The sequence below is a fragment of the Ambystoma mexicanum genome, chromosome 1q, assembly GCF_040938575.1.
Source record: "Ambystoma mexicanum isolate Mex_15411 chromosome 1q, UKY_AmexF1_1, whole genome shotgun sequence".
In the NCBI taxonomy this organism is placed as follows: domain Eukaryota; kingdom Metazoa; phylum Chordata; class Amphibia; order Caudata; family Ambystomatidae; genus Ambystoma; species Ambystoma mexicanum.
In genome coordinates, this window is record NC_090922.1 from 595514204 (window position 1) to 595540619 (window position 26416).

Below are 26416 nucleotides of genomic sequence, written 5' to 3' on the forward strand. Positions count from 1 at the left end.
TCATGCTCCTGCTTTGCAAACCTTACCTCTCCCACTGCACAGGTGCCATTGCCTCTCTGTGCCGGCTCGTTGGCATTGGCTCCCCCACTATCCCTCTGGCTCTCTTGCCACCACGGAAGACTTTCAAAGATGGCATGCTGGTCCATATTGCTTCTTGGCAGGGTGAAGGCCCCAGGTCTGTAGCTAATAGAGACATTATTGGAGGGTTTGGAGCATTATAGCACCTATATAGAGCTTACATCTTTGAAGCTCTATGGGCACTAAGCTATGAGTGCATGCCTTTTAGAGTTTTCTCACACGGGGTTAATTCATCTCGGCTTCCCTTAGAATATTCTGCCTTTCTGTAGCTCTGCATGGCTATGTAAACAAATCCTCTTTCCCTGAGACGGCCTTGCGCTCACACTGATCAGAAGACATTCCTGTGCTTTCGCAGATGAGCTCCAAGCAGGGAGGGGCACAGAAAGGAGCACAGTGTAAATTCACTGAGCTGGATTTTTCCATAACTAAACTTATTTCTTGTGCGAGGATAGTGCGTCATGGTGACTGACAGCACGAGATTACAAAAATGCATGCCCACATGAATCAGGCGGGAGATCGATCCGTGGACTTGGTTCGAGCAAGAGCGAGTGTCCGGAACCTGATGCTCTGTCAGCACCCTGCAGCGCTGTCATCTGAGCGGGGCTGGCTACAGCTAGCTTATGAGGGCCAGGGTCTCCCAGCGCTGATTGAAGGGGCGTAAGACTGTGTTTCTCTGTTTCTATATATTTTGTTTGCTCTAATGAGCTTTGTAATCTTCGCTAATACTTGAATTCCAAAGTGTTGCTAAATTCACTGTTTATGCTTTTTTGTCTAATAAATGCTAAACATTTTGAAGGTGTCATTTTTTCACTAGCATGAGTTCACTGCTCAGCACAATAGAACCTGTATTTTGGGCTGAATTGGGTAATTTTTTCTCTTAAGGGCTTTTCCCGAGGAAGGTTTTCCCCTTTTCAAGACAGGAGTGGCGCTGATCTTCTCAGAATATACCTGTGTCCATCACTACTCCTTTGAGTGATTAGTCTGCAGGCTCCCACTTGCCTAAATCTTCTCTTTTTATGGCCACCTTCTATTGGCCACCAGGACAGTCCACATTCTTCCTCTCGGACTGGGCTGACCTGGCCTCCTCAACTCCTGCTGGGTGGTCTCAAAATCCATCTGGACTCTCCTGGTGCTCAGGACCTTTCTGCAACCTCTCTCCCTCTCCTACCTTCTGGCTGCACGCACACAGCCGGCCACTCTTTGGATGCTCTTATCTCTACTGACATCCCTCTTGCTATCCCTCTCTTGGACAGACCACTCTCTTGCATCGGTTCGGCCACTCTGTTTCAAAGTCACCAGACCCATGAAGAGCGACAGCAGCTGACTTTACCGCCACCTAATCTCTGCCTCCTACTGCTGCAGCTGACTCCGAGCCTGATACAAGCCCTTGCTAACTTCAATCTATCTCCCTTCACCTTTGATTCTCTTGCTGCATTCATGAGGGTCTGACTGAAGCCTTCCAAAAAGTGCAACTCTTGGTATGACTGATCTGGCTGCCCTTAAATGTAAGTGTAGGGCTGAGCGGAAAGGGAATTAGTCAGGAGGACCTTCTTGACAAACTGGCCTGTGCCTCCAAAGGCAATATTGACTCTGCATCCACACCAAGAAGAGTCTTATTCAAGCCTGCATCTCCACTGCATTAAACACGGCTGAACTTTTCAGTCTGGAAGGGACTGGCCAATCCTGCAGCATTCTCCTCAATCACCCACCCAGGACCTTTGCTCGACCCTGGCTGCACACTTCACAGCAAAAACCCAAGACCTCCTCTCACTCAGACCACATCATGCACCAACACCTCTGGAGCCTCCCTTGGCTCCTCCACCACTTCTCACTCCAATCACACCCGATGAGGTTTTCATAATTATCTTGATTATTAGTAAAAGAAGAACATGCTACATATACAACTCAAACGATTTTACTAAGTTGAGATTATTATTTTGTAGGTGTTTCTTGAACTTTGGAGCTTAAAAACCAACACATTTATGGGAATTTACAATACTCACCTTTTTCTGATCCAATATAATCATCCCTACAGGTGGGTGAGCTTTTCACTCATTCAAGTTCTCAACTTATGGGACACCAGATACTCTTCATAATAATATATAACGAATTAGGGTTTTTCTATATAGGATTGAAACAAATGCTCAAATGAAATTGCCGGACATTGAGAACCAAAATTAAAAAGATATAGGAAATATATATGGGGTAAGCATGAATCCCACAAAATTCTTTAACTTTTTGTCTAATAGAGCATCAATAAGATTTGTTGACACACTCATTTTTAATTGACAATGCACATTCCGAATTTGGTGTAATTGGTTCACAAGGTGTGAGCGCTTCAAACTCAAATATAGCGGCAACCAATCACGCAAGAGTTTTATATAATGATGGTTATTTGACCACACTTTGACTATGATAAATGTTGTGCTATATATATCAGGAAGCCCTATTTGTAGAATATAGAAAAACTGTTTATTCTTTTGGATAAAAGAGTTTTGGACTGAGACACTAATTTATGGTTTCAATTTGTTTTTCTCTTTGAAATTGGAATTTAACTGCTTGAACATGGCGTGATTTTCCCATCATCCTGACCTGACATGTGACACTATATATGTTTTTTTTAAAAACCATACAAAGACTATATACTTGATGAATGTGAAATCTGTACAGCCTTGAGAACGACCAGAGGTCGAAACACGTGTCGGCTGTGTGTTTGCATGAAGAATTAAAACCACTCATTTTCGAGATATGTTATGCCAATTGACTCTTTGGATTGATTTGGAAAGAATCTATGGATAAGAATGTTGGACTTCTAAAATAATTTCTGTAACTAAAGTAAAAGTGTACGGTCTGAGCGCAAGCTATCCGCCCGAACCAAGATATACATTTTTTGACCTCTGGAGCCTCCCTTGGCTCATACACCACTTCTCAATCCCATCACAACCGATGAGGTTGCCAGACAAGTCTGATTCATGAATGCCTCATCCAGGTGGACCCCTGCCCCTCCAAAACCATAAGGGCACCATTGACTCTAGCTTCAGCCTTGACTGATTTCAGCAATCTCTTTTGCCACTGGAGTTTTCCCAGTGTCTCTTGAGCACGCCCTTGTGCACCCTCTGCTTAAGAAACCCTCTGCTGACCCCCTCCATTCTGGCAAACCACTGCCTCATCTCGATCACCCCTTTCCTGGTCAAACTCCTGCAGAAGTTGGCTGTCTTCCCAGCTCACCCTCCCCACTGAATCTGTTGGTTGCCTCCACAACCATCACTCTGGCTTTAGAGCACCCAGAGGCACAGAAACTGCTCTTCTGAACACCTTTGAAGACCTGCTCTCAAATCTCGACACTCCCTCTCCTCGTTCTTTTCGGCCTCTCCTCTGCCACAGTAAACCACAACAACCTGATTGCACGTCTGACACCCTGGGAATCACAGGTCATGCTCTGGCATGGTTAACCTTCATTTCTGAAGGCCCATCCCAAGTGGAACTTAATCACTCAACCTCTGGCTTTCCCCAGGGTTCCAACCTGTCCCCGTGGTTCTTCAATGTCCATGGCTGCCCTGGCACGTGTGATTGCCATTTTCTCTAACTTCCAGTGTTATGCGGATGACGTGCAACTCTCCTTCAGGCTACCCTCAGCCACCTCCTCTATCTCGCTCATATCAGACTCTGCAATTCAATCCTGGTGTGCTGCAAACAACCAATGCCGCAACGCTAGTGATACTGAGATCGTTTGCATTGGGACTCCTGCTTTCCCACTTTCGCTCTGGCTGGCCTTCCTTGGCCCTGCACCCACCTGTGAGGCAAAAAACCTTGGTCATTTTTGAATCCACTATCCTTCTCCACTCACATCTCAGGCCTTTTTAAAGTCCAACGACCAGCTGCACCTTCTCAGGGGTACTCTTCCTGTTCTCACCTTTCCCCAGCAGCTCACTGGCCGAGCCCTGGTTCTCAAGGGACTACTGCAACAGCCTCTCAACCTCCCTGCCATTGCTTTGTGCCCTTTGCAACTCATCCAGAATAGAACCGCAAGACTTATCCTTGGCCTCAAGCCTAGGGGCTGCATCTCTGGCACTGAAATCCCTTCACTGGTTCCCTGTGGCTGCAAGGATCAAGTTCAAGATCCTCTGTATTGTCCACAAGGTTTTCTGGGGCATGGGACTTTGAGGCCTTGGACCTACCTATCTGCAACAGTGACTACCTAAATACCGAGCCCTCATCTACCTCCAACCTTCTGTGAGTGAACTGGTTCTCCAAGCAGATTTGGAGGGAGATGTTCATCCTCACCAGGGGCCTCCCTCTGGAACAGTCTCCCTGCCGCCCTCTGCCTTGAGCCTGATCTTAAATTCAGGACACTCCTTTTCTCCTCTCCACCCTGCTAACCTGGGCTCTATCCCCTTCCTCCTCCTTTTCCACACAGCCTGCTGACTGGTGTAACTCTCAGCTCCTGGACACCCTTGCCAGTCCTCACACATGCCACACTACTGCACTTGGTCAATAACTCCTGAGTGGCATCACTCAGCACTACCCCAGTTTCTGACTGGGTGCACTTACTCCCCCTGCACTCGTTATCCACGCCCCCCCCTGTACCGACTGTGCACTTACACAATCTGAATGTACCATGCCTTTGAAGCTTGTCTATCTCCCCTATATCCCCTCCTTGCATGGTGGTGCAGGCATGCACTTGCAAAAACAGCAGAATCATCGTCGGAACTATTTGCTGTTCGCTACACTAAACTCTACTATACGCTCTTACACTGCCTGTGCAGACTTGTACCGTTAAGAAATTCAAGGGCTCTGAATAACTTTTTCTCTGCTTGTGCCCTCATTACCATACCATTGGTTTAGCTTCAGGCGGTTGAGTTGGGCGTACAAGGGCAAAAGTGGACTTTGCAGTTTATCTGCCTCATTTTCAGACTGTCTAGATAAGATTGAGTGTAAGCTCTGAGCGTGAAGCACTCTTGTTTTGCTAAGCTAAACTGCAGGAGAGTCAAGTAAAATACATGTACATTTTAAGAAATATGAGGAAAGTACATCTGAGACTGGAAAGAGACTTGAGCTGATGCGTTCTTCTTGTCTGAACAATTTAATGTTGAAGGACATAGCACCACTGGAGTGTTCATCTGGCGGATCTGAAAAGGAAAGTGGGTAGTGTTAGTAGGACTGAGCGGGAAAAGTGCAAGAGAGCAGTGGTGCACTGTTGGCAGCTTCAGTTAGGTTAACACTATTTGCTGCGCTTGGGTGTGGTTTTTGGTTGGTAGCAGTTGTGTTCTGGTTGCAGTGGAGTTTGTGCGGTTTGGTGTGCTTTAGAGTTTGTTTGGTTAGTTTGCGAGGTGTATGCAGAAGTGTGATGTTTTTAGTGGGTTGATTAGCCATCTAGATGTAATGCCTGCTAAATTCATTCTAGTTGTGGCAGATGAATATCTCAATTTCTACCGCACTGGCTAATCACAAATCCCCTTGTGTGATGCAGGTGAATATTCCCAATTTTAAATCATGCAAGCTACTGCTCAGTTTTTTTCTGGAGTGGCTCGCAGTTTAGGATACAGTTCATGTAGATGTGATAGATGGCTAGGCAATAAAGCTGACAGGTTGGTGGATATATATATATATATATATATATATATCTGGGTCAACAGTTGCTATAGAGTGGTTCATCATGCTGGCTTCAAGCTAATGGTTTGTGGGGAAGAGGTAGGAGAGAGGTGGGCCAGTTTAGTGGGGTGCAGTATTGTTGTGCCCCTGTCTCCACACCGGCTTTGTCTATTGCTGCTGGTTGACTGCTTCCTGCTGACACCATCTGAAGCTGCCCCTTTCCTTGGGACCCTCGGCCAAGTGCTGCCTGGGCAAAGCTCTCTTGTGGAAGTCTTTCCCTGGCCAATCGGGGAGGTGGAGAAAGGGAGAACAACAAGCAAGCTGGGTGCTTTGCAAGCAGGGGAAGGCACAGTTGCAATTTAACCAATCCAAATGGTAGGGACCAATGTCGTTGGCCTCATAAGGGCAGAAGGCAGGCTAAACTAGCCAATCGGGGGTGGTGGGGCAGGGAGGAGCGTAAGGGGAAGAAGCAGAGCGAGAAAGTGCGACAGCAAAAGATGGAGACCAGTTGGAGGAGAGGACAGGTAATTGTAAGCTTATACAGGGTTCGAAATTGCTGGGAGCCATTTAGCTCTGGCTTCTACTCTAGTAGAGCCTGGTTAACTTGAAACCGTTACTAGAAGCTACTTCTGGCTCCCCAGGCCAACTGGTGCCTCACAAACATGCCATTTTAACTTTTAAGTGTTAAAATGTAAGCCAAGAACACCACCATTCATTATAATGGATCGAGAATTATGTGCAGAAACTTGGTGTGCATCTCATGTGGTGGTTAGATTTGCAGTGTGCGGTCTACTCGCACCTGATTAACCACAGCTGATGTGCTCAGTGAGGTGGTGTAATTCCCAGACCTTAGAAACATGTCTGGCGTAGTTTATAGTCTAGTGGCTTTTGGTTGCGGGTGAGACTCCTACGAAGAAGTGAGATCGCATTCAACATTAGGGCTTGCAGATTAGATCCATGGAATTCTACAGGCCTAGCACCCATTAAGCTTTCTATGGGTGTCATTGTTATTTGGAGACCTTGTAGGCACACATTTCAACCCTGGTGCAAAGAGCCTTGTTGAGGTTGGTGCTCGGGAAAATTGTAACTTTTTCAATATTGGGTGCAGGAAAAATATCTTGCAAGAACATAATGGAGCCCAGCCAATTTTGAGTGGTCTTGTGTTTGTAGCGCTTCCTGCCATGTTACCATAAAGCTAAAGTAAGTGTGCATGCAGCAGTGGAGGATGGGTGTGGGCGGAGTAGGAGGGTTGGATCCATTCCAGAGTGGTAACAGTTTATTAGCAATGTGCACATGTATAATAACCACGTGTGTTTAAAAGTGCATCCTGATTTCAGAATTGGGGTGCTTTTCAATGAGAAGACAACTAAGTCAACCCTTGCACCTGTAGGGAGGTGGTGCTCATTGCATGCGTCTTTACTATTTTTATTTTTCTGACTGCTAAGGTATGAACTGCTGCTCTTTCACTTGCTATCGTTTTGTCGAACGGGGATAGCGTTTTAATTTGATAATCTTTTACAGCGGGATGCCCAGTCATGGTGAAATGCACCTGTATGGTTGCTGGGAGTCTGTATAATATTAGTGTTGGAGCAATACTGATTATGTTGTCAGAGGCAGTTGGACAGTTCAGTTTGTACAAAAGCTCAGTCCCCTTGATGAGCACGTTACCTCTGAATAGACCGAATTTAAAACATGTAATGTAACTTTTGGTGTTCTGACACGAAATCACATTTTTGAAAAGTCGCAGTATGAGGGTGTGAAGGGACGTCAATGATGGGCAGGAAAGGAGTAATGTGCCACATGTACTGGGCAAAGGGCCGGTGGGGCGTGGTATTCTGGAAAGAGGCACAGTATGAGAATCTGGGGGGAATAGGGCAAGCTGGAGTTGGGGAGTGCAAGTTGTGGCTTGCAATGTCATGACGTGAGTGCATGACTGGCAGAACTTCTGCGGTGTTCAGTTGCGATGGGGAAATTGATGAGTAAGGTGGGCGTGTGAGTGCCTGAGAGTGGCTACCACATGGGTAATATTGTCACTGTTACTACTTATAATGAGCAATAATTACTGATCTAGACATGCACATTTATGAGAACACACGTTTCTGTCAAGCCAGGGACGTCTGGGATGCTTCCTTTTAGTTACAAACGGTGCAGGCAATGACCGCCTGCAATATGGACACCCTCCAGTCTAATGTGCCTGAAATGCTGCAATATCCTGAAGGGTCTGTAGAATGGGCCCATGGCTAGACCTGGAAGATATTTGCCGAGTAACCAGGTGAGGATGTCTATTGAAGACTGCTTGGAACCAAAGCAGCAGATCGCTACTGGATTCCCTTCCCTACAAGCCTCGAGGATCACTTAGCAGTGATATAATTGATGGCAGTGATGTAATCGGTGTGCTGAGGGGTTGCGTGATGGAAGGCTCAGGTTTTGTAGAATTCAATCTTTTTCTCCAGCATGGGGACTGCCATGGATTTGCATGCTCATGAATATTGCACATCAGGCTTGGAATCCTAGGTAAAAGAAAAGTTTCACTTTTGCTAACAAATTGGATTTCTCTTCCAAACTAATCACTGTGCTCTGGGTGATACTGCCCCTGCCAATGACTGCCCTCTCCCTAAGCCCTTCTTTGGCAGCCATCTTCAGATTAAGTGTTGGGAGTTCTTGCGTTTTGCTCTGCCTCTGGTTCTCAAAGCGAACCGTGAAGGATTGTCACAGTAGGCTGGCGGTGTGGCTCAGCTCCAAGGCCTTTACCCTTGTGCAGGGAGCAGGGGCATGCCTCACCCAGGAACGGCTGGTCCCAAGTGCAGGCTTCTAGGGTGCTCCATCCGTGGAGGCCCAAGACTCGGCCAAGCACCATGAGTCTGTTTCTGTCCGGGGAGCCTTGCAGGTGGGTCCCGTGATGGGCAGGGTGCGCTCATATTCACTGTCTGCATCCATCGTTCCAGTGTCTCCTCAAAGAGGAAATCGGCAAACCCAGCTAAACTGCAGGAAAAGCCAGAGAAGACGAAGGTGCAGGAAAAGATAACCGACCTGTCCCAGAAGACCCAGGTGAAGTCATTGATTGAGTTGGTGGTCGCCCTCTCGAATGCCAAGGGGGCTGACCCAGACATGGTACCAGTGGCCAGTGTGTCCCTGCACCAGAGACGGAGGCATCTGACAAGCCGGTGGAGAGGGCAATCCCCGAACCATACTCCCCGGGATGCAAAGAAAGTGGGGAGAGGCCTCATCTGTACTCCAGGGCACAGATATTTCTTCCTCGGATGAGGCAGACCAGGCATCTGCCCACATGATCCAGAGGATGTGGGGGCCAACAGTGAAATCCCTCATTGGGAAGCTGACTGAGGTGGTGGTGGTGGTGGTGGTGGACCTGCCAACAAGTGAGCTGGGCGCAGTAGGCATTATTTCACCTCTACCCCTCTGAGGATGTATCGCTGGACATCCTTTTAACCCTGCACATCCTGGTGTTGGAGATTCAGAAACTGATGCTGACATTGCCGGCCCCCGTGGCTCCAAGCCAACCTCTAGTGAATAAGTGGCACCCTACGTCACTGCATCAACCCCCACTCGTGCCTATATCAACGACGCAAGGACAAGAGCTGGAGCCATCTTGGTGGTGCCTCTCCTGGATGTTTGGGAGGAAGGCCTGGCTTTGAGGAATCCAGCCATAGCCCTGTCGAGAGGGATCGGCTGGAGAAGAAATACTGGGTGCCTCAGTCTGTACCCAAGTGCCTACGCTCGCAGCCTTCCCCAGTCTTGGTTGTCTCGGCAGCAGCGAGCAAGTCATTGTCTAACCCCTCTTCATCCTTTGTGCCTCCTGAATAGTGAGGGGAAGAAGTTGGATGCCATGGGAAGGAAAGTAATCTACTCGGTGGCATCCTGTCAAGACAGCCAACGCCCTTGCTATCCTGGCCAGATGTGATGGGGGAGCAGTGGTAAATGTCTGCACTGCTGGAGTGCCTACCTGATGAGTGGGTTGAAGCACTTTCTGTTCTCCAGGAGGGGGAGGTGGCATCGGATCATGCCATCGTGGTGGCCCTGGACATCGTGGACACGTATTTGACTGATGGGGAACAGGGTCTGCCTCCGTCGTTATGGCTGGGCTGGCTGAAAGCCACCAAGTTTAATCAGGAGGTCCACATGAGGTTTCTGGATATGCCCTTCGGGGACAACCTTTTTGGGAAGGCCGTCGACTAGTTGCAGGCCATGAAGACGGACACTGGGACAGACCTTGCCTTGGGCACTCCAACACTGCCGGTCCTTTTGTGCTTCCGGTGGAAAATCTGGCAGACCGTCTAAGGGCTTTGGCAGAGGGTCCTCTTCATATCATCAACCCTCCCGATCCATGACCCAGGGGGCCTACAGAGGCCGTCCAATGATTTTGGTGGCGGTGGCCTTCTTAGCTCCCAAGTTGGCATGCAGGCCCTGAAGCAAGATTGAACCGGCCAGGAAGTCAGGCCGCCACCCATGCACACCGGTGGGAGGCCAGCTTCGTTGGTGAGTGGGAGAAGATATCCACCGACCGATGGCTGCTAGATGCTCTTGCCCATGGACACACCCTAAAGTTCAAACAGAAGTGTCTGTGACCTCCGGTAGCCCAACCGGAGCAGCACATCCCACAACTCCTGCAGGAAGTACGGCCATAAGAAACTGGGCAATAGAGCTGGTTCCAAAGCGACTCCGGGGCTCCGATGTCTACTCCAGATACTTCTTGGTAAAGAAGACCAGGGGCTGGAGGCCCATTGTAGACCTGAGGAGTCTCAACAAATACCTCACTCCCAAAAATTCAGGGTGGTCACAATGCAGCGTGTGCTCGGCCAACTGGAGGGAGACTTCTTGACGTCACTGGATCTGGAGGGTGCCTACATCCATGTCCCCATTCATGAGGAGCATCTGAAGTTCCTGTGCTTCATTGTACAGGGAAGGCACTACCATTTCAAGGCCCTCACCTTTGGATTGAAGTTAGCGCCCATGGTGTTTAAGTGCCCGACACCAGTGGTGGCCCATTTGTGTCTATGGGGGATAAATGTGTACTCGTACCTTGACTGGCTCACTGGGCCAGGTCAAGGGGAGTAGCCGTCGAACACACGGAGAGGACCGTCTGGCTAATAACGGATCTGGGGTTCTCCGTCAACTATCCAAAGTCCTGCTTGATGTCATCGCAGAATGCACTGTTCCTGGGGGCCAGGCTCAACACTGTCTCCTACCTGGTGGCCCTCCTGGAAGAGGATAGCAGCCCTGCTGGGCAAGGTGCAACGGCTGTTGGCACTGAAGCCTGCCATGGTGCAGACCATCAAGTCGCTGCTCGGCATGTTGTGCATTTATCTGATCTGGCTTTGCAGATTGAGGATGCGACCCCTTGAGGAATTCCTGGACGCTCCGTGGATCCACGTGTCCAGAAGTTGCACAGACCAGATTGCTCTTGACGAGAAGTTTTGTGGAGCGATAAGGTGGTGGTGTGTGCTCCAATGTTGCTGGGGGCACGGATTCCCAGAGCCCCCCTTTGTCATCACAGACGCTTCCCTGGAGGACTGGGGAGCCCGCACCGGACGTCTCCACGCCAGAAGCCTGTAGCTGCCATAGGAGAGGGATCTCCACATCAATGTCCTGGAGCTAGAGGAAGTGTTCTGGGCCCTCAAGTTGTTCGTCCCTCAAGGGCAAGGTGGTGAGGGTCTTCAGACTATACCACCATGATGTTTGACATCAGGAAGCGGGGGGAGCATGTACCCAGCGCTCTCCAGAGGAGCAGGACTTGTGGCACTGGGCTGTCACCCAAGAGCTGTTCCTCATCCCTTTTCACCTGGTGGGAGTTGAACACTTGCTGACTTCCCTCAGGGAGCTGCGCTCTTGCCATGAGTGAGAACTTGTGGACGTAATCCAGGTTAGTCTGTTTGCAGTGGTGATTTATTCCAAATGTCAGATATTCGCCTGCCAGTTCCACCAGACGAGGAGCATGGTGGATGCATTTTTCTTTCCCTGTCGGAAGGAGTATTCCTGTACACATTCCCAGCAGGGAGGTGCATGCCCGACAATCAACTCTTCAGTGCTACCAGCACAAATGAAAATGTTTAGCGATGTGGTGCCAGACACAGAAAATCAACCCTCTGAGGGTCAGGGCCCCGCAGATTCTTCTGTACTTTTTGTCCTTGGCCAAGGTGGGGCTGGCACCCGCCTCTATCAACCTGCATCTGACGGCTATCTCCCACTACAGCAGGTCTCCCGGACTCTTTGGTCCCACTCTCATATTGAGTAGTTCCTCAAAGGACTGTATAGATCGTTCCTGCCAGTGAAGGCGCCAGCCCTGGCGTGGGAGCTTAATGTGGTGCTGACTAGGCTCATGGGGGCTTCCTTCGAGCCTATGCATCAGCCCTCTCTTCCTTTCGTGGAAAACAGCTTTCCTTGTGGCCATCACCTCTTCCAGGAGGATAGGTGAGATCAGGCACTATCCTGCAAACAACCTTATTTGACTTTTCACGAAATGAGGGTAGTGCTACGAACTCACCCCTCTTTCATGCCGAAGGTTCCGTCAGAATTTCACCTCAGTGAGCCTTTGGTGTGACCTGTGTTTCTGAAAACATTCTCGCTAGGTGAGAGGGCCCTGCACTCGCTGTATGTGGCTAGTGTTCTGAAATTCTGTGGCACGCACAAAGTTTCCGGAGGACGTCTGAACTATTTGAACTTTGGTCCTCTGAACCGTGGGAAGGCCTTGTCCAAGGCTTCCATCTCCAGGTGGCTCTCCAGCTGTCTCGCACACTGTCACCGGTTTGCAAACAGACCACTGATGGGCCGTCTGAGAGCGCATTCCACCAGAGTGATCGCTGCAACGGATCACTGGCAACGGAAAAATTACTAGGCATGGTGGTCCAAACAACGCTCTGTTCTGCACATGTTAATTTCTCTTCAAAGTCCTTTGGTTTAACCATGATTATTGTAGTGACGTGTCTTAATACTTTGCATGTATAGTTGAACTGTGCAATTATTTTAGCATTCGTTATTCTGCTCAGAAGTGATGAACTAGGTCAAAACATACAGCATCCAACTTGGACGGGATGAAGAAAGATTGCTTAGCGGTAGGGAAATGTTGCATTATATAAGCAATTTAGATGAACTAATATATCCTGTGACAAACAATGGCCTGTACAATACACTATCTGGTTTCCTTGTCCATTATGGTGCAACTGGTACCTCTTGTCCTGCAGACGTTGGTATAATTTAAATCTCATGTCCCACTACTCATTTTAATAGTGTTGCATTAGTGGCGTTTCAGTGGTTCTCCTGGTATTGATTCCCACCTAGATGCCAGCCCTTTGACCACCCTAGTGTAGTTCAAGTATTGTCCAAGTCCTAACCTAATTTCCCCTCCAATATGTGAAGGGTGATCTCCCCTCCCCCCTAGCCCCCCCCCCCCCCCCAAAAATCCCCGCCCCGCACTATTGGTCTATTCATGGAAACCATCTAGTTATGCATGTCCCTAAAAACCTCGTCTAGCTTTTTGGCTGGTCTTTGAGGAATATGTAACCTAGTGCACTTGCGCTTCCACACCTGATAAATTGCAGCAAGTTGACTATTGATTAAGTTCCACCTGAATAGATAAATTGATGGGAAATCCGAGGGTGGCTTAGAAATTGACATGTTGGCAGATATGAATTCTGCAGCGAATGGGAGGCGAGCAGTGAATAGAAGCCAGCCAATTATGGAAGACAACGGAGTAACCAGAGGATGAGTGCCAGCCAAAATTGGATGGGTATGAAAACCTATTTGGAGCCCAAGTATGAAGTTCTATCTTTTACGTTTTAATTTTATTTGGTTGTCCTGTGAACTAAATTGGAGCAAAGGGACCAGTCATTTCGTATTTAGCCTGGAAGCTTGTGTAGGTGGAAAAAGGCACATGATGGATGGCTTTTTGGGGCCTGGAAATGTGCTACAATTAAATTGATTGTTGGGGGAAGAAAATGTGTTGCTATTATTAAACTCTCCATTCTGCATACTCTGAACTAAACTCAACCAAACTTGCACTGCACGCACTTCACAACACCCAACATGAAACCAGCCCGTGCACAATCACATGATGGCTACCAACCAAAAACGCACCTGCGCTCAGCGACCGGTTTCTCCGAACTGAAGATGCCAACAGCACATCAAGCTCTCTTGGTCTTCCTCTCAATCACTCACCCCCAACCCTCCCATTTGGAGGTCCACCATAGTGCCAAGAGTGTGGTACAAGATTCCAAAACATTAACAAGGCATGCATTTTTGTATTCTGTAAACAATCTCATATCGGCCTGTTCTATTTGGTTATGTAAACTGAATTGAAGCCGAGAATTAAGTTGCTATCCTAAGAGTTGAATTCGAATAGTTTGGAACGTGAGATTGCAAGAGGACTGCATCTGTCTTGGGTAATGATTTTCTCCAGCTTTGGATCTTTCATAATTACACATGCAGTATGCATATTCCCAGTCAGGCTGAGAATAATAGGTAACAGAGTAGTTTGCTTTTAAAATTGAAACTGCTAAATTGCTCCAGTAGTCATTTTGGGTCATATTGCTCACACTCAATAGAAGGGACTCCCTTAGCTCCACCCCCCCCCCCCCCCCCCTGAAGGCCATCTTCAGATTTTTAACAATTGTTTTGCGAGTCAATCTCTTGGAATTCTTTGCTTACTGGTTTATTGCACATGTTTCATCTCTTCGATTGTGATCCTTGACTCCAGTGCTCTCTGGGGTTACTCCTGTTCTGGTGGCAGATGCCCCTTTGGAGCAGTTTTTCTTGCTGTTGGTCTTCATCCATCCATGGTGGACCCAGGCCTGTGCCAGATGCAGCCTCAATGTCTATATGGATCTCTACTGCCTGATAGACCTCTGCCACGGCAGTTGACTCCTATCTCTTAGCACTCGTTGACAGCTCAGCAGGTCTGAGCAACGTCCTTGTTAATGACCCAGGGTAAGTTGTTCAGCTGTTGACTACAGAGTATCCATACTGTTGTGGGGGCCTGCTATGGGACACCAGCACCATCTGGAGTGGGGGGTAGGGTGAGCCATGCCCCTGACAATGCAGACCTCTGCCACTGTACTGGCACAAGGGTTCCACGGAATCATGGTCTGCAGGCCTGTGCTCAGTGTGGGCCTGCAGGACTAATGAATGCAAGACACTCGGTTGTTCCTCTTTGGGAGTCTGCAGCTGTTCTCGTGTCTGCAGACTCCTCTTATTAGCTTGGGCCATGACAGTCCTGCCCCATGTAGCGCACACCTACAAACTGCAGCATCACAGCTTCACATAACTGTTCTTCACTGAGACCACTTTAAGCATGTAGCTAATATGCAGGCTCACAGCATCAAACGTGTTTACTGAGTCTCCTCTTTAAGCAATTGCAGGAGACCAGTTCACTTTCCATCAGCGTCCGTTCAGGATAATCATTTCCAGGGGTTCAGGTCCGTTGATGTTACAGTTCAAAGGCCGCTAAAGCTTCACCTGGGGGCACCAGGGGCCACATGGGCTTAGTCCCTTGATGTTGGGGTAGGCAGTGAGATGCAGGTAGCAGGGTGTCCAAGCTGCACCAGGGTCAGGCTCGGTCAGTCCCTTGACGTTGGGCAGTCAGTGAAATGCGGGTAACTCGGCGTCCGGGGTGCACCACATGATCTTGATTGGGCCTGCGGTGACGGGATATCACGCACCCCTCCTTTCTTTGCCACGCCCCCCAATCAGGAGTGAAGGTATACATCTACATATATGTATATTTAGTACTCACACATGGTGCTAATATAGTTATGTTATATGTATAATGAATGGAATGGCTATTCTCAGGACAAACTTATAGTCAGGCCTGAAAGAAAGCTCAGCACTACACGAAGTACGTGGCTGTGCAAATATGGTGCAAATGTCAGGGCTGGGGGAAGAATCCACTGACCCAGCGAAGGAAGGGTTGTTTTGTCTAATCGGGAAGGAGCATAAATCTAACGAAACTACTTGCAAAGCAGTTCTCTCGCGAACAAAGGCCGGAAGAGTGTAGATAACAGGAAACCATAATAACAGATGTGCAAGGGTCGTTCTGAGGGCCCATCCCAACTGGGGAGAAGCGGTTCGGAGCGGATATGTGCTACGTGCAGCAATGTATTGCTATCTGACTGGAAATGTATAAATAAAGCCACGATGTACAATGCGGGGCGGCACTTCGACGACTTGCTTTGCGAGACGTGCGAACTTGCGGCCCATTTGCGAATGCTTGTGTGATAATAAAGTAATTGTTTTCTTTCTCGGCTTGTTGTCTGAGTTTATAGGGTCCCCGTTTACTGGTTATGGTGAAGGCGACAAAATCGCACCCACAGGAGTGTACCATGTTAGATGGGCACAGGAGGGTGCACAAGCACTTGTGAGGAGCTACAACCCTCTCTTGCTCCTAGCTCTTATTCTGGGTGGTGAGCTTGAGGTCTGCTTTTGCTGGACACTGATGACCTGGTGTGACCTGGTGTTGGGGCCTCTTCCTGTCCTCCCTGCCCCACCCCCCATCAGGAAGGACAGCGATGCTGACGGTGTAAGGGATGTCCCAGCTCGGGATTTTCAGGGATCGTATCAAGGGTCACATTGGCCTGGTCCATGGCTGGTGAGCCCAGTAGGGTGTACACCAGTGGCAGGGCGATGAGGCCACTTAATGCTTGGTTCTCTCCAGCAGGCAAGAGTGTGGGCAGGAGGCTGTCGGTAACTGGGGGAGCTCACCAGTGTTAGTGTGGCACTGGGGGCAGGGTGTCGCTGGTGGCAGGGTGATACCTGAGAATGCTATGTGCATTTGGTGTGGAAGTTACATTTGTGGAGTACTCTCTCCTAGTTCTCCGCGGTAGCGCCTGCCTGCTGGGATATGCCTGGCAACTAGGAGCTGATTTAAAGTCCTGCTCATAAAATATTGGTGTCAAACCCTGATGTGGATCAGCGGGGTCCCCCTCTACTCCCAGTAGTAGCCCCTGCTTACGGGATGCACCCACTGAGAACTTAATTTCCAAGCTGTTGACCATAAACCTAGGTATGTTGGCATTGACACAAAGGCGCCTGCTGTCGAAAATGGCTGCTTGTAGTTGGTGGGCGCCGTGTTTACCGGTCTTCTGGCAGCCTGCAGGCCCTGCAAGACCAAGTGTTTTTTTTGTTTTACTTGGGTCCTTCTTTAACACGTGCGTGTGGCTGATTTCGTGGAGTAGATGGCGACAGCTAGAGTACTTGGCTGGCCTTCCCCTAGGTATGTGGAGCAATTACAGGCGTGCAGTTAACTTTGATGGCGTGCACCGCCTGAATCCGAATTGCACTGGGCTTGGCGTGCGCCGTGTGTAACCGATGATTTCATCGATTCTGCCATGATTCCAGCTGATTCTACTCCTTACCGTTCCATATCTTTCTGAGGTTACTTGGTTTGATTTGTTATTTAGCAAGTCACCGTTTTTGTTCCCTTAACTAAAGCCTGCCATTTCCTTCTCTTGCAGCTTTCAGCGTGAATCCCCCTTGAAAGGTATATTTATTTGTGCGTGTCATTAATGGACCTGGGCGGTTCGCTTGATAAGTTGCACCAAAACTCCAGTCTTTACAGTGAAGGGGAAATATATCATGTTGGCGGGATATGTTCGTGTGACGCTTGTCTGCCTCAGGCCCCGGGCCGTGCAAAGTACGGCCCGATAGAGGGCCTGGGGGGTTAGGCGCGGGGTGGGGGCGAGATGGCGCGAAGAAACATGGGGAGGGGCAGCCAGTTGGCGCCACTGTCCCAGCGTTGCCAGGCAACAGCCCCTAACGGGCAAGGTGTGAGGGGAAACCTGCAGGGGGTACACGGTAGAAGAAAGTCGTAGGCGGCACGTGACCAGGAACGGATGCCCGAGGGTAACCGAGACTGACCAAGGAGAAGGCTGGCATCGCTAACCCTGGACACGGTGTGCCCAAAAGCACAGACACATGTTGTTATCATGATTCTTGTTTGTGTTATTTTCTGTAGAAAATAAATGCCTACGGCCAATCATTTTTCCACAACAAATCTGTCTGTAAGTCATTCCATAGTATAGGAGGTAGGAAACAAGAGCAAGGAGAAGCCCACACTACACAGCCTATGCCTCATCGGGCGCTATGCATTTGTGCTACAGCGGAGTCACCGTTGCCCGGATTGTGGCCTCAGGACCACGGGTGAATAGATTTATTTGTATCCCAGATGAGTGTCCCACACCAATTTACCATTAATTTGTACAGATTGGCATTGTAGCTCAAGCAGCACAGACGCAGGTTTGGGGCAGAAGGGCAGCGCTTTACCGTTTGATAAAGAAATGTCGAATTCAGAATTGTGAATATAGTTTTCATACTATTGTGGGGTAATGCGTTACACAGCAGCTCTGAAGCCCATGATGTCTATTTAAAGAGTAGTGGACAGAATGGATTTCTGAAATAAAACACACTGAGGCTTCAGTTTGCGGGTACAAGTGGCTGCTTGCTACATTCAACATTATGTTAACATTGCTTTGCTTTTTTCCTTTAGATGTGGCGCCAAGATAACACGCAGGTGGCATCAGTGCCCTATAAGAACTCTGCCATGATGGTGCAGCCGTCACTTCTAGGTAAAGTGTCCTAATGTTTGGTGGGCAAGTGCTTACTAATAGCCGTATGTCACAAAGGCCCTTACAGTAGATGCCCCTTGCACGTGTTGAGGAATCTAGGTCCTGCGGTCATTTGGCAGCCCCTTCCTGCCTCTTGTCTCTAGTAAGGGTTTACATCACCTACCTAACCCTGGTGTGCCCAGACTGTATCCACGTCAGCTCCTGTCCAGGGCTTGCCTTCATACGTGCCCCATCTAGCACAGGGCACACGCTCTCCTGTGACCTCGTTTGATCCTTCCCTGTCTGCGCCCCCCCCCCCCCTTGCTTCACTGATCTGCTGCCTCATCCACCTGAGCTTCGTGACCCTGTGCCGAAACCCCTAGTGGTGCACACTGCAGCGTTCAGGTAACTTTCCAGATGCTGTTTGGAGCATTGTCTGGGATTTGGTTGTTTGTCCTGTATTCCATGTTTGCATTTGTGGGGACGCAGCATTGCGTATACACTGAGGCCTGGAGTTTTGTGCGTGCAGTAATGATGACTTTTTATTTGCTACTCTTGACCCAGTGTATGATGAGAACATTAACCACGTTTTACAATTCTGAATGCACGCAAGTCTGAGAAAGTGTGTCTAGGAGTTCATGCCACGTGACTGATATTGATCTTTGTCTTCTAGCTCTTCTCCAGGGACAAGGCTGGAGGTATTTCAATGGTAAGTGATGCTCAGTTGGTCGGTCATTCTCAATGGGGAGGGGGGTTGTTTGGAGCTATTTTCGTGGTTCCTGGAGACGGGTACATTTTGTGGGCCATTATGATGACTTTATTTTACAAATGGGAATCTCTCCGACAAAGTATTAGGGATGAACTTGTACCTGACATGGCACGGGGGTGACTTGTGCTGCGCATTGCTTGTGAAACAGCACTTCTGATTTTGTTTGTCCCCATTCTCCCCTCATGCAGGGATGCTGTGCTGTGGCGAGTGACTATAATTCATCTTAAAACTGAACTTGCTGCCATACCTTCGGCAGCCCCAGTGACCAGCAGAAGGAAAATCTCCCATCTGCATGTACCGGTGTTTGGCGGGAGGCAGTAAGTCATTGTGTTTTGGAGGATGTGGGGTGTGGATTTCAACTTGGTTGTAATTGGGAAGTGTTGATTGGTGTCAATTGGTCCGGCAGCCTATGGATTGTGTACTGTGCTACTCATTGCAGCAACGGGCGTTGGAGCTCACACTGCAGCCCTTTGCATGCTGCACCTGCCGCAGAGCCTAGAGTTGCTTTTGGACACTGCGTTGTGTGCAATGGGATCTCTTGAACATTGATACAATGATGAGCCCATAGTTCAGCTGATGAACAGTGGTGAAAAAGAGCTTTTGTCTTTCGCTCCTATCTGATGTATTGATCCAGCATGACATGGCAGTTTGTATGGAGTGTGAATTAACCCGCAATTCCCATTCCTTTTCAGCCTCGTGATACTTATTTGGCCTACTGGGTATGTACGCTTGGTCTTTTCGATATTAGAGGGTTGATTGGGTGCGTTCTTTCTCCTGTATTGCCCGAAGGGTTGAATAGAAGCAGTTAATTTTAATTTATCCACAACATATTGACTTGCAATGTGGCCGTCTTGGTCTGGTTGTCAGTTTGTAATGTAATGCACGTTCGTTGTGTGTGGTAATAAACCTTACATTGCTTGCACGATCTGAATGACATAAGGCCTATTAAGATTGTTATTTTGTCCTCCCTGTCGTGCCTAAAAACACTTGTGTACAGGCGCGTTATAAATGACAAATCATACATTGCTGTGATCTTGTATGGTGTCTCAATGACAGAATATGAACTTTGCCTGCCTGTGTCGGCATGTGTAACCAATGATTAAATCGATTCTGCCATATGAATCCAGCTGATTCTACCACTTACCGTTCCATATCTTTCTGAGGTTACCTGGTTTCATCTCACTTTTTTTATGAGTGACTGTTCCATTAGACATGCTAAACAGACATTCCGTTCTCTTCCCTTCAAGCCTTTATCGTCCCTGGCAGAACGTTTGAAGCAGGATTTTGAAAGGTAAGCTTGTTTCTGCATGTAAACAAATGAGCTGAATGATTGGTGCGCCCAATTTCTTTGGTCACACGTTTGCGTTTGACTAAGGAAGTATTTATCTGTGGCTCTTCGTCCGTTGCTGTGGTATTTGCAAATGATGAAAAATATGTTGGTAGGTACATCTGATTTAATGTGAAGATTACCAACGTCTCTGAACATGCAAAAGCAATATTGTGAGTTGCATATGTCTACATAGTGGCACGGTGTTGCAAAGGTACATTTTTACTTCAATCTTCCTTGCAGAATTTTATGGTGCTGCTTGACTTCCTCACTTTTCTGATGTACCACAGAATGGCCACAAGTAAACTAACTGGAAAAAAATGGGTAGCAGTGGGTGGGATGGTCCTCCCCCGCATTACATTGCGATTGGTTTAATGGGAGCGTGCACAGTGGTTTATTTGGGAGAAGGGCTGGGGGAGCGCAGGAATTGTGTATTAATTAGTCTTTGCATTAGTTGCAGCTTATGCCACGTGCTGGTAACAAGGACGTTGTTGTTTTATACTGTAGTAGTGTGTTCCGTTTTTTTTTGTAAATCCAGGCAAATATTGCTTGTTGGCCAACACTCCAAAGCCCATGATGTCAATTTAAGAGTAGTGGACAGAACGGATTTCTGAAATTTACTACTGAGGCTTTACTGTATTTGGGGTGGAAGGAAATGCTTTTAACGTTATCCCCTAACATGGATTTCATTTTATTTGCCTCTTCAGGTGCCCCTACAGCATATACAGTACTCGATTCAAGGTAAGTCAGTTTGTCGAAGTAGGGGCGTATTCCTCAATTGTATGACCAGACTGCTGCCTACCCTTCTCATCCTTATACTGCACCCTGGCTGCACTGCACTATACCATACCACCACCTCTATCTACCACTCTTACTTGCATCATACCTTAACTATGCCATCCCACGCTCACCACACCAACCCTTATCTTAATAACCCAGCCCTCTGGATCCAGCACTTCGCCACCAGACCTTTACCCAACCTACCCTGCTCTATCTCCTTGAGAAATGCTAGACTTGGCTCGCGTCTCACCCACGCTTCCCATCATTTAGCTCACCGCATCAAACTGCCTCTCCCTCTGTCACCACCTACACTTTCACCTAATCTACCACCATCTTCCAACTCCCCTAACTTAAACAACATCAAAGGCGCGCTAATCAACGCCAGATCACTCCCGGCTCACGCCCTAGAAGTAGCTGACTTGATCCTCAACCTTGACCTCGACTTTATAGCAATCACTGAAACCTGGCTCCACCCAGCTTCAGGTCCTCTTCTCTCCCTCGCTATCCCTCCTGACTACAACATTATCAGACATGACCGTAATTCCATCCAATCCAAAGGAGGTGGCATCGCTATCATCCACAAAAACGCTCTGAACTTCCACCTCTCAGCCACACATCACTCCTCCACTCTGGAAGCACTGACAGCTAAACTAGCTCTCACACCCAACCATTCTATCACCTTTCATCTACTCTACCGGCCACCCGGCCCACTATCAACCTTCGCGGAGGACCTCTCCAACATCTTCACACACAACACCAAAGCTACCTCCCAGGTCATGATACTGGGGGATTTCAATTTAGGCCTCCACGACCCCAAGGACACCGCTGCTTCGTCTATTGACAACATCCTCACTAACGCTGGGTTCACTCAGTTCCTAAACCAACCTACCCACAACAAGGGCAGAACCCTTGACTGGCTAGCCGCCCTCAACTGTCCCATCAACATCACCTCCTACCAACAGTGCGCCTGGACAGACCACAACTTAATTACATTCAATATTGAGTCCAAACCTATCAGCCTCCCTCACAACATTGCCCCGGCTATGGCCACCCGTAACAAACGCAACATTACCTGCGATAGACTCCTCCCCCTCCTCCTTCCAGCTCTTAATGTTCGGGATCCATCATGCTCTGACCCTACGGCCCTGGTCGACACTTTCAACCGTGCCATGCTTACAGCCTTAGACACCATTGCACCCTCGAAACTGAGAAAACCTAAACCTCGAGCCCACCTAAACTCCTGGTTTACACCCCATCTCAGAGCACTACGCAAAGAAAAACGAATTGCAGAATCCCACTGGAGAAGCAATCACTCTCTAGCTAACAAATCACGCGTACTCCTGGCCACCCTTAACTACAAGGAAGCTATATTCCAGGCAAAAAAAGACACATATAACAAACGCATCGAGCAAGCCAAATCTAACACCAAAGAATTGTTTAAAATCCTAAAAGAACTTGAAACTCCTGTTACCCCTCCTGACACATGTACCAAAGATAGCACCTGGTGCTCCAAAATCCAAGAAGCTCTCCTAGGTAAGATTGCCACTCTCCAAATTAAAATCAACAACAAACAATCTAGCCTTCAATCCAACCCTCTACAGATCCCTATACCTACCATAAACCCCTCTATCACAGACTCTCTGACTCCTTTTAGCTTCTCTCCACTCTCCATTCTCGAAGTGGAAAAGATTATCACTAGCCTTAAACCGTCCAACTGTCAGGGTGACCTTTGTCCTGCACCTATTATTAAGGAAGCTGCTCACGACCTAGCACCTTTCATCACTACGCTCATCAACTCCTCCTTTAGCTCTGGGACTGTACCGGACAATCTTAAGGATGCATGGGTCATCCCGCTTCTGAAAAAACCTACCCTCGATCCCAGTATACCCACAAACTACAGACCAATTACCACTGTACCTTTTTTACTAAAAATCCTTGACCGCGCGGCCTACCTACAAATTCAGGAATACCTTGAATCAAATAAACTTCTGGGACTTAGGCAATCAGGCTTCCGGCCTCGCCATGGAACCGAGACCGCCCTTATTGACTTAAAAACGCAGATCGAAGATCTCAAAGACAAAGGCAAACTGGCGTTATTACTTCTCCTGGACCTCTCTGCTGCTTTTGATCTTGTCAATCACAAAATTCTCTGCCATCACCTCAAATCAGCCGCACACTTCTCAGAAAATGCCGCCACTTGGATCAGATCCTTCCTGGATAATAGATCTATGCGTGTGTTCTCCCCACTTGCGGCCGCACCACCCGCTCCGGTCTCTTGTGGTGTGCCTCAAGGGTCCTGTGTCTCGCCCACGTTATATAACGTGTTTACCAAACCCCTTTTTGATATTTTGGACCATTTGGGCGTCACGTATACCAATTACGCTGACGACACACAGATACTAATCCCCATCACTGGAGACTACACTACTGACTCCCTTGCCATCAACGCCATCTACCAGGTCATCCAAGCGTGGATGGCCCAGCACGGCCTCTGCCTAAATGATGAAAAGACAGAGCTCCTCATTCTTGGTTCACCACAAAAACTCACTAAACTTGACCCTGCCTTCAAGTCTTTCACCATTGATGGGAACACCATCCCGATTGCTAAGGACACGAAAACCCTAGGGATTTACATCGACTCAACCCTATCCTTGACTAGACAATCCAACGCAGTCTCATCTGCAGCAGCGCATACTTGCAAGCTCATCACCGCCTGTCGCCCGTTCCTAACCACTGCCAACTGTGTAACCTTGGCCAGGACCCTTGTACTATCCAAGGTTGACTACTGTAATGCCCTCTATCTAGGTACTAATCTCCGCAACTTAAACAAGCTACAAATTGTCCAAAACAATGCGATCAGAGCGGCCCTTAACATTCCTAGGCGCCAGCATATATCTGACACCAGGCGCAACCTGCACTGGCTCTCTATCCCACAGCGCATCTCCTTGAAGTCCTTGGCTCTCACACACAAATGCCTCCACAACCAAGCCCCTCGCTACCTGGCAAACAGATTCTCTTTCCACAATTCCACCAGACCTCGCAGAGCGGCCCAAGCCAACTGCCTTGACATCCCGCGTTTTAATCTCCAAAGATCTGGTGGAACCAGCTTCCCCATCCTGGCAGCTAAACTCTGGAACTCACTCCCCAATGACCTTAGAGCAGAACCTTCCTTCCTGAAATTCAAATACCTTACCAAAGCATGGCTATCCGCCCAAGACTGCTAACACCAGCTTACTGCCCTACTTACACTTTGACCTACTCTGCATCCTTTATTAACTATCCTGTAAATCACTGCCTTATCGATATTCATTTGAATGTATATTTTGTAAATTTTGTAAATCTTCCTGTAATAATCTTGTAATACTCTGTCACATTGCCTTGTCATGCTTTCATCTTGTTGTAACTAAGTTAAGCGCCCGGTTGCCCCTGGGCCTGGTGCGCTATAGAAATAAATAAAATACAAAAAAATACAAATATAGTGCTAGCCCTCGTCTGTATTAGAACACTTGACCATCCAGTCAATGGGCAACCATTTTAGAATCGATCACTGGACTTCTGTTTACCCTTTGTTTCCCTAATTCTTGTCGGTTCCCATTAGTTCTTTCTAACAGTACACTATTTCTCCATTGGCTTCACCTATAATCACATTACGAAGTTCACTACCCTGACATTCGGTTATTTTGACAACCCTCTGGTGGTTGGGTGCTCCTGCTTAACTGCCAGACCAGATACAATGTGTCTATTGGGCCATATTTTACTTATCTGTTTTTTGATGGAGGGTATAATCTGGGCATTTATGCCTTCTTCGTGGAAATTTGGCACAACCCTTGGATGGGGTTTAAAATGTTGCCATTGTATTTGGCCCTACCCACAGGCCGGGTTGACTGCTGGGAGGATGTAGTTAGTAACTTGGCATTCCAATGGCCAGGCTGGCGCAGTAACCCTTCCCTGAATCGGGTGCTTTTGCTCTAGGTTTTAGTATGTGCATTCCTGAAGCTTATGACCACCATAAACGGTATTCTCCCAGCACATTGCCATTGAAGGGTTATGCCCAGGGGATGGATTTAGGCCCCTATTCACAGCGTTTTCCAATGGGATGTTGTCATTACAAAATGCCTGTCAATAGGGCCCTCAGTGTGCTTTGCAACGCGCCGACACCAAATGCGTGAAAGCCATTCAAGTGTTCCAGACTTTTCTTGCTGTTAAGATGGATTTCTGAACTCTGTCCTGGAGGGGCAGAGGTTCAGAAGGCCAGCCTAGTTTCTTGGAACAGGGTAACCTCTGGTCAAGCCAGACCAATCAAGGTAGCGATCGCGGCGGTCAAGACTAGGTCTCAAGAGGGGTGAGGGTGACTGAAAGCCCGCAATGAGCACACAAAGCAAGGACACTTACAAATTACTCCAAACAGGTGTTATATTAAAAATATAGACACATTTATTACAAGGCCTTTGTAATATTGACCATAGCAAAGAATCACGATAAAACTCAAGTAAATCAACACATCACAATCAAATACAATATATATACAATTACCGAAGGGTCTAAAGAGTTCGAAGCATGAAATATGCAACCACCTAGATGGGGAGGAAAACAGGCAGTGCAAGTAATCGTTAGACCCAGTTCGCCTTCAGAAGTCACCTAACTAGAAGGAAGTCCGAGCCCTACGAAGAGTGGAGCCTTGTGCTCAAAAGTACCTGCACACGCTGGTGCCAATGGGCCAAGGGGAGTCTCTTCAAGGAAGTCAGGCAGTTCAGAGCGGTGAACAAAGGAGGGTGAACAGATCTCCGCTACTCAAGCGTGACCTCCACTTGCGGGCAGAAGCAGAGCGCGAGTGCGAAAAAGGTGTGCTGTTTAACACAGCGAGGAAAAGCTACGGGCTACTGCAGGAGGGCGACCAGTTCCTAGCGTTGCTACTCACCGGTCCCCGATGCAGGCAGACCCAGGCTTCTCCGCGTCAGTTTCAGTGCTGGCAGGTTCAGACATGAGCAGGGGACGTCTCAGCGTCGTGTAGCTTCTGCGGCAGCAGAAGTTAGAGTTGAGGATGTCCCAAACGCAGTGAACCCGCACAGATTGTTACCACAGCAGGGCAACGAAGCGTCAGTTTGTGTTTCAGCCCAATGTACACTTCTCACTTCAGACCTGGGAATGCCAAGTGTACGAATCGTGTGAGAGTGCTAAGGACTCGGAATACAACACAACCTGACGTCGGTAACAGAGCAAGACTCCTGGGTAAGCTGGTCAGTCCACTGGATGGCCCAGAGATGCTTCCCAAGGCTTACGTGCAGGAGATGATGAAGATGCCGAGAATAGTTGTTCCCACTA

General features: G+C 48.3%; 1 long non-coding RNA gene, 5 other non-coding genes and 1 pseudogene across 6 annotated transcripts; all 7 read left to right on the top strand.

Moving 5' to 3' along the window:
* The first annotated feature begins 16978 nt into the window (after positions 1-16978).
* On the top strand, positions 16979-17052 carry LOC138565440 (small nucleolar RNA SNORD47). Its single transcript, XR_011301313.1, has one exon. It is a non-coding gene; the product is annotated as a small nucleolar RNA SNORD47 (small nucleolar RNA).
* Positions 17053-18021: 969 nt separating this feature from the next.
* On the top strand, positions 18022-18087 carry LOC138565485 (small nucleolar RNA SNORD75). Its single transcript, XR_011301350.1, has one exon. It is a non-coding gene; the product is annotated as a small nucleolar RNA SNORD75 (small nucleolar RNA).
* Positions 18088-19532: 1445 nt separating this feature from the next.
* Positions 19533-19616, top strand: LOC138565446 (small nucleolar RNA snR60/Z15/Z230/Z193/J17). Its single transcript, XR_011301319.1, has one exon. It is a non-coding gene; the product is annotated as a small nucleolar RNA snR60/Z15/Z230/Z193/J17 (small nucleolar RNA).
* A 39-nt stretch (positions 19617-19655) lies between these two features.
* On the top strand, positions 19656-20617 carry LOC138533250 (uncharacterized). The gene is made up of 3 exons (XR_011284869.1): positions 19656-19706; positions 20235-20278; positions 20558-20617. It is a non-coding gene; the product is annotated as an uncharacterized lncRNA (long non-coding RNA).
* On the top strand, positions 20078-20153 carry LOC138565431 (small nucleolar RNA SNORD47; annotated as a pseudogene).
* LOC138565445 (small nucleolar RNA SNORD74) lies at positions 20402-20478 on the top strand. The gene has a single exon (XR_011301318.1). It is a non-coding gene; the product is annotated as a small nucleolar RNA SNORD74 (small nucleolar RNA).
* Positions 20618-20882: 265 nt separating the features above from the next.
* On the top strand, positions 20883-20945 carry LOC138565482 (small nucleolar RNA SNORD75). Its single transcript, XR_011301347.1, has one exon. It is a non-coding gene; the product is annotated as a small nucleolar RNA SNORD75 (small nucleolar RNA).
* Positions 20946-26416: the final 5471 nt, after the last annotated feature.